Source organism: Polypterus senegalus, chromosome 14 (assembly GCF_016835505.1).
Source record: "Polypterus senegalus isolate Bchr_013 chromosome 14, ASM1683550v1, whole genome shotgun sequence".
NCBI lineage: Eukaryota > Metazoa > Chordata > Cladistia > Polypteriformes > Polypteridae > Polypterus > Polypterus senegalus.
Window position 1 is genome coordinate 125,801,903 of NC_053167.1, and position 12,795 is coordinate 125,814,697.

The 12,795-nt window shown below is 43.5% G+C and overlaps 1 protein-coding gene across 1 annotated transcript in view; it reads left to right on the forward strand.

The window, feature by feature from the left end:
* Positions 1–12,795, forward strand: part of LOC120515242 (carboxyl-terminal PDZ ligand of neuronal nitric oxide synthase protein-like) — a 260,263-nt gene that overhangs the window by 132,983 nt on the left and 114,485 nt on the right. The gene's annotated exons all lie outside the window — the stretch shown is intronic.

Here is a 12,795-nt window from a genome sequence, read left to right on the forward strand (position 1 = left end):
CAAGAGTGACTGAGAAGGAGCTCGTGTTCTTAAGTTGCGCTTTAGTGCCAGTTTGCAGCAGTCCAGTTTTGTTGCAGTTTAATTTTAAAGAGTTCTGCTCCATTCAAAGTTTTAATTTCACTGAGGCAAGTTGTGATCTGAGAAAGCTCTGATGAAGTTGTGATAAGGAGGTATATAAAGTGAAGTTTGTCTAATCTTGAAATGCTTTTAAAATGTTAATCTACTTAATGCTTTTATTCTACTGTGAAAACTTATCTACTTATTCTACTCTTATCGGGTGCTTGAAAGAACATTATATCGGCTAGTTTCTTGAATCATTCAGCTTGTTTACTTGACCATTTCAGCAGTCTCTTCATGACATTAGAAATGCAAATGCTTATATATGTCACTGTGCTTTGCTAACCAAAATACAAAACTACTTGGCAGAGCGGTGGCTCTGAGGCTACGGATCTGTGCTGGCATCCCCAAGGTTGCAGTTCGAATCCCCATCACTGCCAAAAGAGATGCTACTCTGCCAGGCCCTTGAGCTAGGCCCTTAACCTTCAATTGCTCCAGGGGCACTGTACAATGGCTGACCCTGCGCTCTGACCCCAAGGGGTATGCAAAAAGATGCATTTCACTGCATGTTGTCCTGTATAACTATGTATATGACAAATAAAGAATGAATGAATTATTAATTACTGTTACCTTTTCAATTATTCTCTCACAGGCTGTGATGGGCCATTTAGCCTGAACATCAGGATAGACCCCCCTACTCTTTTCGAAATATGCCCAAGGATCTTTTATGGCCACAGAGGGTCAGGACCTCAGTTTTATGTCTCATCTGAAGAACGGTGCCATTTTAACAGCACACTGTCCCATTCATATTACTGGGGGGGCACTGGGATCTACACTCAGACCACAGGTTAAGCACCCCCTTGCTGGCCACTGTGGTGTAGCAGCTTAACATTTTAGTGGCCCGTTTTTAAATAAATAAATTACTGGCTGGCTCGATCTCCGTGGGGGTGTGTGCTCACAGGAGGTTGGTGAAGTAATTAGGTCAAGACACGCCAGCATGTGAAGGTGCAGTCTGTCTCAGTTGCTTTATCGGCTTTCTGTGGTACGTAATTGAGATGCTGTGCCCACAGAGCCATTTAAGGGGGAGATGGCATGAGGAAAAGGTTGGGGGTGACGACGAAAGACAGAACTAGAACCATGAGAGCAGCATCAGGTGGAGAAGCAAGATGGGCCAGGCAGCCAGGGTTGTGAAGGCAGCACGGTTGATGTCCCTGTGACGGAGAGAAGGATCATCAGTCCCGGGATGGATTGTCTCCACTGATTTATTGCAGTGGAGTGGGAGCGATCGTGGTGGAGTTCTACCCAAGGGGTCCAGCAGGACAACCGACCCTGAGTTGTCTGGTTGATGCTGCTCGTGTCAGGCAAGTCGTGAGGACCATAGCTGCTGGAGGCTCCACCAGCTGAGCGAGCAATGGGCGAAATGGGGAGATGAAGAGAGAGAGAGTTGTGGTGGGCTCATCCATCAGACCACGAAGGACACGATAGTTGATGTTTTATTCTGGATTTTTAATCTAACAGATTGTCACCAGTTTTATTGGATTATTTATTTGTTTATTTATTGTAGTTTAAGAGCACTGCACTTTTGCACATTGTTTGTTTTCAATGATTTGATTAAAAGCACCAAGGCACTAATTCCACCCCTTGCTATGTTTGTGTGTTGTGTCCTCATTTGCTAGGCTCATCCCTTGGTTATTGGCGGTAGCGGGTTCAAGAGAACCGCCGGAAGGACCTGGTAGCATGAGGCTGACCCATCACAGCCTCAGCAGCAGCCCAAGCTTTTTTCCTAGATGGTCTCCCATCCAAGTACAGGCCAGGCCCAAACATACTTAGCTTCAGGTGGATAGTCACTTCTGAAGTGCATGTGGTATGGACACTGTGTGTCGAGGTGACTGCTGGGGCAGTGTTTCCCAACCAATTGGTCGTGGGCTGGTTCCGGTGGGTCGCATGTTCCTATTCTTTCTATTGGTAGTAGTGAGTCCTAAATGGTCCTCTCCCAGCAGTCAATTCACCAAGTGGGAGCCCCTAGACAAAGATAATCTTTGATTCACCAAGATGGTCCTCTCAGTGGGTTGTGAAGACAATTGCGTGTGAAAAAGTGGGTCGCAACTTCATAAAGGTTGAAAATGATTGTTCTGCTCAAAGCAGCCAATCGAAACACAAAGTGATTAATTATTAGGAACCCCTGTTGTAATGAAGGTACAAGAATTAGGGTATGATCTCAGTAACCCCATTTCGTGGTGCTTTCAAAGCTCTTTCTCCCATTTCTTACCTGTGTTGTATATCTGAGGGGCGCACTGATACCTTTTTATCACAGGCAGAATCCATGGCTTGTATCCTGACTGCGTTCACTACACTCTTAAGTAATATTTTTCTTTGCAAACTCCCGATGGCCTGCCATATCAGTAGGTACAGTACAATCGGGTCAACGTATGCACTCGATTGATAATATTCAGAGCACGTCTGCCGGGTCTTTTTTCCATTTTATGAAATTTTAGCTCCTCTGCATGCACATCATGACCGCATCCAGTCGCATTGTGTACGGCTGACTTTTCAAGGCTGCAGGATTGAATTAAGCACTTGAAGAGATTTGTAACATAACTGTTGTTAAGTGTAAAAAGATTTGAGATGAGGCGAGACATTTGGAATTATCTGGAATAGACACGCTTGGAGTGATGATGAGGAAAGAGCAATGAGCGAGAATAATTTCAAGTATTATTACTAGGCATCTAACATTTAAACAAATTCATGCCCATTTTCAGTGCTGGTGGCGCTGCCCATGGTGGTTTTTGTGCTGCCTTGGCTATGAAGTCTGCTTTTATGGTTCTTTAATTGGTGATGTTCTGCTATCATCAGTGGGCCAGTCTGTCAAAGCCCCTCGAGCATGGGAAAGGGGCTATATAAATCAAATTTGTTATTATTATTATTATTGTAATGAGAAATGACCCCTTTTATTGGCTAACTAAACAGATTGCAATATGCAAGCTGTCAAGGGAACTCAAGTCCCTTCATCAGGCAAGATGTAGGAGGGTCCTGAGTTGCCTCGAAAGCTTGCATATTGTAATCGTTTTAGTTAGCCAATAAAAGGGGTCATTTTGCTTGACTTCTTATTACATCCATAATGTATTTTTATTAGTATAAAGCAAAGTGGCAGACAAGTGGCAAAGGCATATCAGTTTTCATTGCATCTGAGCCCGACCATGGCCATCATTGTATGCTGTTTTGTGGTGTGCCACCTAGCCGTAAATTAAATTTTTTCTCATACCCGTGTAATTCACCGATAATGATGAGCGAAACAGGCAAAGTTTACAATTCGCTTATACGGTGAATTAGTGTCTGCTGATCTCTGGCTGAATTCATCTCTTGTCTCTTCATTTTTTTTTTTTTTTAATCTCTCGATGGGTTGGTTTTTCGATATTTCTATCCAAATTTTTTTTTTCCTTTCCATTCATTTCTCTACGGATCTCTCAAATTTCTATTGACTCTTAGCCAGTTAGTCTCTCAATTTGTCTAATGATCTCTCAGCTCTTTAGTTTGTCGGACAGTTTTTCTTTGAGTCTCTCGATGTAATCACCTCTCTGTGTCTTGACCTTTTTTTCTTTGTCAATATCGATGTTTCTTTTGATTTTTTTAGGATTATATCTCTTAGCGATAGTGGATGGTTTTACTGTCTCTTGTTGTCTCGACCTCTCTGAGACTGTCAGTTTCTAGATGTTTCTAACAGCCCCTCAGTCTGTAGTATTTTCTTTATGTGTCGGCTGATCTCTGTACTTACTGAACTATTGATGTCCTGCTTTTTGTCAGTTTCTCTTGATTTTTCCTTTTTTTTTTTTTGTCTCTTTCTTTTCAGCCAGACTTCAGTGTTTCTGTTGATCTCTTTGTTTGTGTGACAGTTTTTCTATTAGTCTCTCAATGTTTCCCCCTCTCTGTGTCTATATGCTTCTTATAGTTTCTAACAGCTCCTCGGTCAGTAGTACTTTGTTGATATGTCGGCTGATTTCGTTGCCTACTGATCTCCTGGTGTTTTTCAGTCTCTTTGTTTATCTTTGATCTCTTTTTTTTTTTGTCATTTTCTCTTTTTTTTCTGCCAAGTTTTCCATTTTATTCTTCTCTTGTTTTTCAAATTCTCTGAATTTGTTTATTCATTTCTCAGCTTTTTAATTTTTCTATCAGTGTCTCTGTACGTTTCTTATTGTTTCTAACAGCTCTGTAGTTGGCTGAACTTTGTGTATAAAAGTCAAGTCAAGTTGGGGAGCTTACACAGGTACAGTGTGTTCCCGCACCCTCTACACGACGAAAACAACTCGGGATCCCGGTTTGCAACCCCCCAGGCAGACACGCGGTCCAGTCCCACCCTCCGGAAATGAACTGCCGCAGCCAGTTGTTACGTGGGCGACCCCTTGGCCTGGTCCAGTCACTTGGGTTCCCAACAATGAGGATCTTCTGAGCCGGATCATCCTCGGGGGAAATGCGCCACATGGCCGTAATGCCGTAACTGACGCTCCCTCACAATGCAGGTAATGTGCCTCATTCGGGACTCCATGAGCAACACAAAGTCAAACCAGCGGTACCCAAGGATTTTCCTGGAGAGACACAGTACCAAAGGAGTCCAGTCTTCATCTCAGGTCACTGGATAGCGTCCATGACTCGCAACCATATAACAAGACAGGAAGTACCAGGACTCTAAAGACTTGGACCTTCGTCGTTCTGCAAAGATTTCGGGAGCGCCACACACCCCTTTCCAACGACCTCATGACCCCCCATGCTCTCTCAATCCGTCTACTGACTTAATAGGAAGAGTCACCAGAGACATGAATGTAACTACCAAGGTAAATAAACCTCTCGATGAGGTCGACACTCTCTCCGCAAACAGACACACTGCTGATGGCCGTGTCTAAGAGCTCATGAAAGGCCTTGTTGTACAGTACTACAGTAAAATTTAGCTCCACTCCGGCGAGGAGCAAATCAAATTGCACACATCAGATGACGTTTACCGGCGTTTTCTTTACCCATCAGTTGAGCTATAACAGTATGTGTATCCATACTGAACTGTCACGGTACGGGTGTTATGGTTCGGTACATGCAGTCGTACAGAGAATATGCAGTGAAAGGGCGAAGATTGGTTAACGTAATGAAAGTGTGAGTTCCACGTGGAAACCTTAAACTGTAAGTCTTTAACAAGTTAAACATAAGCTATGAAATTAGTCACTATGGCAACTGTAAATACCACAGATGAGCTGAATAAGACCCCCATGGCTTTTTTTATATCAGCTGCTTGGGAAGATTTAGAGCTCCCAGTAGTGACAGGCAATCCTGTTGATTTTCTTTTTGATCCGATACCAGGTGATACTTAGGCCGGTATTGCCGTGTGGAGGACTGCCGGCTTCCCATATTGGTCAGCACCCCCAGGCCGCCAGGAGGAGCTCTCCCGACAGCAGGATCGTGCCCCGAGGTCCAGCAGGGCCTTATGGACTTTGTAGTGTCTTTACACAGCCCTGCCGGATACCTTGGGGACCACCAGGAGTCGCTGTGGGGGGGGCTTATGGGCCCTGTGAGGCTGTATGACCCGGGAGTACGTCACGGTCACGTGACGGGAAGAAATGTCGTGCTCCCGGGTTCAGTAAAAGGACTGATTGCCCTGACCCGGAAGGAATTAGGAACTATGGATTGATGGGACAGGAACACCTCCGGATCAGGGGCTATAAAAGGACGGTGCCTCAGTCCAGACGCTGAGCTGTGCTGGGTGGGAGAGGAGCAAAGTGTCTGGGCGAGGAGGAGAGAATATAATTGTGTTTATTGATTAATATTGAATAGTTTATGAGTAGTGTGGAAGGTGCTTGGTGCACTTCTGTGGGAAAAGAAAATAAAGAGTCTTGGACTTTTACCTGGTGTTTGGGTTCAAGGGAGCACTAGCGCCCCCTACTGCCACAGCCGATACTGATACCAATGCTGATGGAGCTAGAGTGTCATCTTCCAAGAATGGTTAATCATCTATAAAAAACTTACAGTATGTGTGAATATCAAAAAGTCACATTTCAAAGACTTTGCATTAGTAGACTATTACATATAGTGCCAAAGATCAGACCTATTTGCCTGTTTATTAACAGAAATTCTTAAGCACTGCCCGCACCCCCCCAACCACAAAAAGCACCTTATCAACACACACCAACACTACATTAGAGCAGGCGGAGGGAGACTAGAGGTCTTATTACACCTCTGTTCTCAGTTAGCTGCCCGGGGCTGGAGGCTAGGAGTGGGAGCTGGCCGTCTGCCTGTGGTCTGGAGTGGTGGGTTGCTTTGCTCTGCGTTGGACGGGGGTGCCTGCTCACTATTACCCCTGCGGAACGGGGCTAACTCTGGCGTCCGGGAATGGTTGGGCCTTCGGTACGGCAGCACCGGGACCAGAGTTAGGTAGGGTGTGTATGGGGAGTGTGAATGGGTGTCTGGCGTACATCCTTGTAAGTCTTGGGTTGTATGTGTATGTGAGAGCATGAGGGAGGGAGTGTATGACTGTGTTTGTGTGTGACTGTATATGTCAGGTGGGGTTTTGGACTCCTATCCTCTCCTGGGACATCTGGCAATACTACAACATCTTTGCCTACCCTCCCTCTGCCTTAAGCATCTGTCTGGTCGCTCCCGGTGGCTGCCTGGTGAGATCTGGTTCCCTGGGCTCTGTTGGGTCGCCCTTGGGTCCTGGGCTGCTGGGTTCCGGGCCCGGCCGACTCGGGGGTGAGTGGCTGTGGGCGGGCCTGAGGGCTTGCCGTTGATATCTCCCGGGACTCTGCCGGCTACTGGTTGTGACCCCCGGGGTGATCCTCTGCGCCTCTCGAGTGGGGGTTGGGGCTTCTCTGGTGACGGCCTCCCTGGGGTCTCCGCGCTCTGGGGTGACCTCTGGATCTCTGGGCTTGGAACTCCCTCCATCTTCCGCACGTTTTTGGGGGCAGGTCTGTGGCCTTTCACACTCGCTATTGGATGCTCCGATAAAGAAACCTTACACATACAAGCGTGCGTACGCACACAGGTGCTCACATGGTGATTTCATAAGTATGACTTGGACATCTTCAGCACATGATCTAAGGTTGTGGTTGGCCCTAAATGCCTTAGTAATAATTACTGTATGATTGTCACCAAACATTTTTACTTTTATATATCTTCATGTAGCTGATGCAGCAATGTTTTTGTCTTGTGGTTTGGTTTTTTTTCCCCCCCTCTCTTTCTGCAGGTCTAGAAGCGGACTCTGGTTCATTTATTGTTTATTCTATACGAAAACCCCCTTTACCTCCATCTGTTCCTTCTCGCTGTTCTTTTTCTTTCACTTTTGTCTCCGTGTCCGGTTCGAATCTTAAGAACATCTGAAAATATTTCTAATAAAGTTTTGGTATCAGGCGTGACGTCAGCAGAAGCTGTAACGCTCTACCTGAGAGAAAAACTGTAATGCTGGTCGCCAGCATTCAGACATCAATTCTGATTGCTTCACAGCCGAACAGGACACGGTAAAAAAAAAAGAAATTCTTAAGCACCAGTAATGGCGGACTGCACGATACCGTGCAGTGAATACCCTTGACTTACAGTTTTCCTCCTCTTTCTCTGTACGTTTATCATTCGTTTGCTCAGAGGTTGATGCGCTTGCCGATTCCTGAGCAGCTCTTCTTTTCTCCACCCTAGCGGGCCCCTTCTTCTCTTCTTCCGTCGGCATCTTTTCGCGTTAAAACTGATTAAGTCAGTGTTTGTTTGTGTTGCAATTACTTGGTACGTTTTCCTTAATTTTTCACTTAAATTGGCACTTAAGTCTCCAATCTGCCACAAGAATGATGTAAGATATGAAGAGGTAGGAGAATGAGAATGGCGCCCATATGCATGCTCCGCACAGCTGCCCTGCTACGCCCTGCTAAGAGCTGATTCTACAATAAAATAAAAAATGAAAAGAGTAATAAAAATCATCTCCCCGAAAGCAGACAGTAAGGTCACGTAGTATATGTGTATCAAATCTCAGGTCAGTAGTTCAAACGATTTGTGAGCTGTAGGTGATTTAAAATCTTGGACAGACAAACGGACAGCCACCATAGCGTTTTATATAAGAAGATGTTCAATGATCTGTGGAACAGCAACAAGTGTTATGGTTACATTTTTTTTCTCAAAAGACATGTAAAAAGCATTGCATTTTTTTGACGTTTCTGTAAGTCGTACAAAACACTAAAAGTATGTTGTCAGAAGTGTAGAAAGTATAATAATGATGCAAACGCAGGGTGGCTCAGAGAAACGGGAAATTTTGGAACTAGGTGTTGGCGACCCTGGGGCGTCGGCAGATCTTTGGGACCAATGCGACCTCGTTTAGAGCAGAGGAGTTGTGCACGATGAGCGTTCGCTGTGAAAGTCTTTTCTAAGAATGGTGATAGTGTGACTGCTGCGCAAAGGGAATTTCGGCGTCATTACCAGTTAGAACGTCATGATCGTGTCCCATGTGCTCATGCGATTTACAACATGGGTGTGGAATTTTCGAAGAAAAGGGTTCAGCCTTAAAAAAAGGAGTTCCCTGGAGGAGCCACTTTGCATACTGCCCAAAAATCGATAACAGCTATTAGACGATTGTTTGGAAGGCGCGTCATTTCACACAATGATAGCATTCCATGGCCTCCACATCCTGCAACCACTGCGCATCTAAAAAGGAGGATTGAAGAGGATATCGGCGGTACTCCTCTTGACGTGTTACTTCAAGCAATGCAGAATTTCCAAAACAGGCTGTCACAATGTGTATGGAGAAATGGACAACAGCTTCATGATGTTTTCTTCAAAACATAAAATGAATATTGATTACCAACATTAATTGCATATCTTGTGCAATACATTTCATCATTAAATGTATTCTGTAATGTGTTTATTGGTGCATTCAACGTCAATTGAAAATTTCCCGTTTCCCCGCACCACTCTGTACCAAGCGAGCGTCAGTTTCAGCATCATCTCAATTACTTTCGCTTTCACTGTCTGTTTCAATGACACTGCCTGATGACTGATTAACTTCGCCATCACTCTTCGTATCACTATCAAGATCGTGCAACACCTGGCTGCTAAAAACTTGTTTGTTTTTTTGGTTTTTTATGAGAAGTCATTATTACTAGGATTGCCTATAGGTGAGAGAAGAAGAAACGTCCATACAGTTGCCTGGTTAATGCTCGGGACTACCGCATTTGGGATTGTTTTTACAGCCCAAATGAAGTAAAGATGTAATAAATTTGGAAAGTTTGAAAATGTGTTCTAAGTATGTCCATTTATCAGGCTATAAATATAATGTACTCCTCACTAAAACAGACATTGATTATTTTCTATTCAAACAACTACAATAACCCTACGCCGGTTTACAGTCCTAACGTTACTAACGTTACCTGGGTACAGCCTACCTCTCTTTAAGGCTTCTTTAAGAGTCGACTGCAGCCCTTTGGTAGCTGTGCCAGGTTTTTCAGCCTGAGTGTCTGTGCTCACTTCTGTTGTAACTCCTCGTGTTCGGCAACGTGACTGACTTCTATGTGCTTTACCATCCATCCATCCATTTTCCAACCCGCTGAATCCGAACACAGGGTCACGGAGGTCTGCTGGAGCCAATTCCAGCCAACACAGGGCACGAGGCAGGAACCAATCCCGGGCAGGGTGCCAACCCACCGCAGGACACACACACGCACACACCAGGGACAATTTAGAATCGCCAATCCACCTAACCTGCATGTCTTTGGACTGTGGGAGGAAACCCACGTAGACACGGGGAGAACATGCAAACTCCATGCAGGGAGGACCCGGGAAGCGAACTCGGATCCCCTATCATCCTGACCTCGCTTGAAACAATGCCTTTGCTGTCTATTCTGACTCACTACTCCAGCTGGCTTGCTGGCTTCCCACGTTTTCATGGGAATCATTATCATCTCCTGACTCCCTTCTGCAGCTGGTTTTTCACGTGTCTACCATGACCATCAACATTTTCGGTATTTCGTCATTGGTATCATTCCTTGCTTCCTGGCCTTCAAACAACAGGTGTTCTTATTCCCCATTCTTTTGTCCTCGTGGTAGTTTCTGTACGTTATTTTCTTCCTGCTCTATCTTTCTAAGTTTCCCAATATTGGTCATTTTGCTTCAAGCTTAACTAAAAAATGCAATATGACTAATGTCTCTATTTGCTTGACATGTCTAATTTATACTCAATCTAATGCTTCAGAAGCTGTTAATTACTTTTGTGTCTATTTATGCTAATACATACATTCTTATTTAATTTCTATTTTCCATGCTCATTGATAATTTTGTCAGTTTTTCATTTTTTTCTATTGATGTCTCTGTTTTTCTGTCAATTTTTTTTTTGATGTTTTGTAAATCTCTTGGTTTTTCTTTTGCTTGTCTCAATATGTCTGTTGATCTCTCTTTTTTCCTACCCATCTCCCTGTTTTTCTGTTGTTCTGTCATTATTTCTGTCTGATGTGTCTGCTGTTCTCTGCCTATCGATCTCCCTGTGCCTGTCAGTTTCTTGGTTTCTCTACGATTTCCTTGTGTTTGTCAGGCTTGAACTTTCTATCTTTGTCTCTTTCTCAATGTGTCTGGTGATCTGTGCCTCATCTGTGTCCATCATTCTGTTTATCTGTTCATCTCTTAACATTTCAGGTCACTGTTTTATTTTTTTTTTCTGTTGACCTCTCGATGTATCCTGTAAATTTCTTGTTGTCTCTGTCAACCTCTCACTTTAGCTTGATTTTTCACCTGATATTTCATATTTTCTGTTAACCTGCTGATTTTCTGTCTGCCTGTTACTTTAATTTATCATATCAAAATATATCAAAGAGACCAGTCTGATTACTTGGACACGTACAACAGTAGGCATCACTAGGATACTCATGGAGAACTTTCTATGGTGGTCGCCCTGGTTTCTGTTATGCAGAGCAGATGGAGTGAAAAAAGACCAGAAGAATAATATAACAGATAGATAGATTTGAAAGTCACTGTAAGACAGATTGTTAGAGTATGAAAGTGCACTATATTACAGATAGATAGACAGATATGAAAGGCACTATATAATAGATAGATAAATAGATAGATGTGAAAGGCACTATATAATGATAGATAGATAGGTGTGAAAGGCACTAAGATATGTTGATAGATTTGAAAGGCACAATATAACAGATAGACAGATGTGAAAGGCACTGTATAACAGATAGATAGATAGATGTGAAAGGCACTATATAACAGATAGATAGATAGATGTGAAAGGCACTAAGATATGTTGATAGATAGATGTGAAAGGCACTATATGATAGATAGATAAATATACATGTGAAAGGCACTATAAGATATAATAGAGTATAAAAGGCAATATATAACAGATGGATAGATAGGTGGAGTATGATAGGCACTATATAACATATATAGAAATGCAAGGCACTATATAATAGATAGATAGATTGAACATTTGTCCCCAGTATGAAGGGGTGGGCTCAGTTTTAAGCTAAGTACATTAAAAGCAAAGTTTCACACTTGTTACCCAAATTATGAATTACCCAAAACATCCAATTTTTTTGTCCTTTGACAGGAAATCTCGGAAACAGATAACTAATCTTTTGAGACAAATCAGGTGAAGTATGCAAAAGGCAAAACAAATAAAATGTAAACGAGGGAACTGAAACCCGGATGAGAGGCAAGAATCCAAGTCAAACACCAGGCAAGACATGAACGTCAGTGGCTAAGAGAGGGTTTCTTTTCATGTTTAAAGGATTTACCCACAGATCTGATAAAGCTTGATGCAAACACTGACCTCTTATCCCATTGTTCAGATAAACCAGAGGTCATGACCCCAGAGACCACTTCCCTAGAAACACAGGATGCGACTCTAACGATGATTATGCCAAATGGCATGTAGTTACATGGAAAAGGCCATAAGGCCCTAAAATTCAGCCCGGATCATGACACACTGTATAAACCGTCTGCTAATTACATTGTGCCAGCAGCCACGCCACATGCACTTCTGAAGAGGTCGGCCACCTGCAGCTAAGCATGTTCAGACCTGGCCAATACTTAGATGTTAGACTGTCTAGGAAAAGCTTGTGTTGCTGGTAGAAGAGGTGCTGGTGAGGCCAGTAGGGGGCTCTTACCCTGTGGTCTCAATGTGGATTCCAATGCCCCAGTGCAGTGACGGGGACACTGTGCCGTAAACACTGTCCTTTCCATGAGACTTAAAGCCGAGGTCCTGACTCTCTGTGGTCATTAAAGTCCTAAATGTCCCATCACAGCCTTGGGAGAGAATCATTTAGAGGTAACAGTAGTTAAGTATTTTGGTTGGCAATACACAGTGATCTGTATAAGCATTTGTTTTCCTAGTGTCATGTAGAGACGGCTGAAATGGTCAAGTAATCAAGCTAAATATCCCCCGGGGTGGGGATGGTTCAAAAACTGGTCAATATAGCCGTTCTTTCGTGCGCCCAGTAAGACTTGCTTGTTGGCACGTATAGAGTTGGCATAGCAGAATAAGAGCTGAATTCAAGAGCTATTGAGTTCCAAGGATATAACAGAGAAAGACTTTTATTTTAGGCTGCTTGTGCTCTCTGATAAAACACCTTTAGTATTTTAACCAATCAGAGTGTGATATGTAAGCATTCATTCAGCAACTAATTGAGTCTGAACCCGTCTCAACTCCTGTCTGCTGCAAGCTCCTTATAAATAATCGCATTTCTTTGTTGTTTGAGTCTCAAATGGATGTAATTTGTGTTTTTTGTT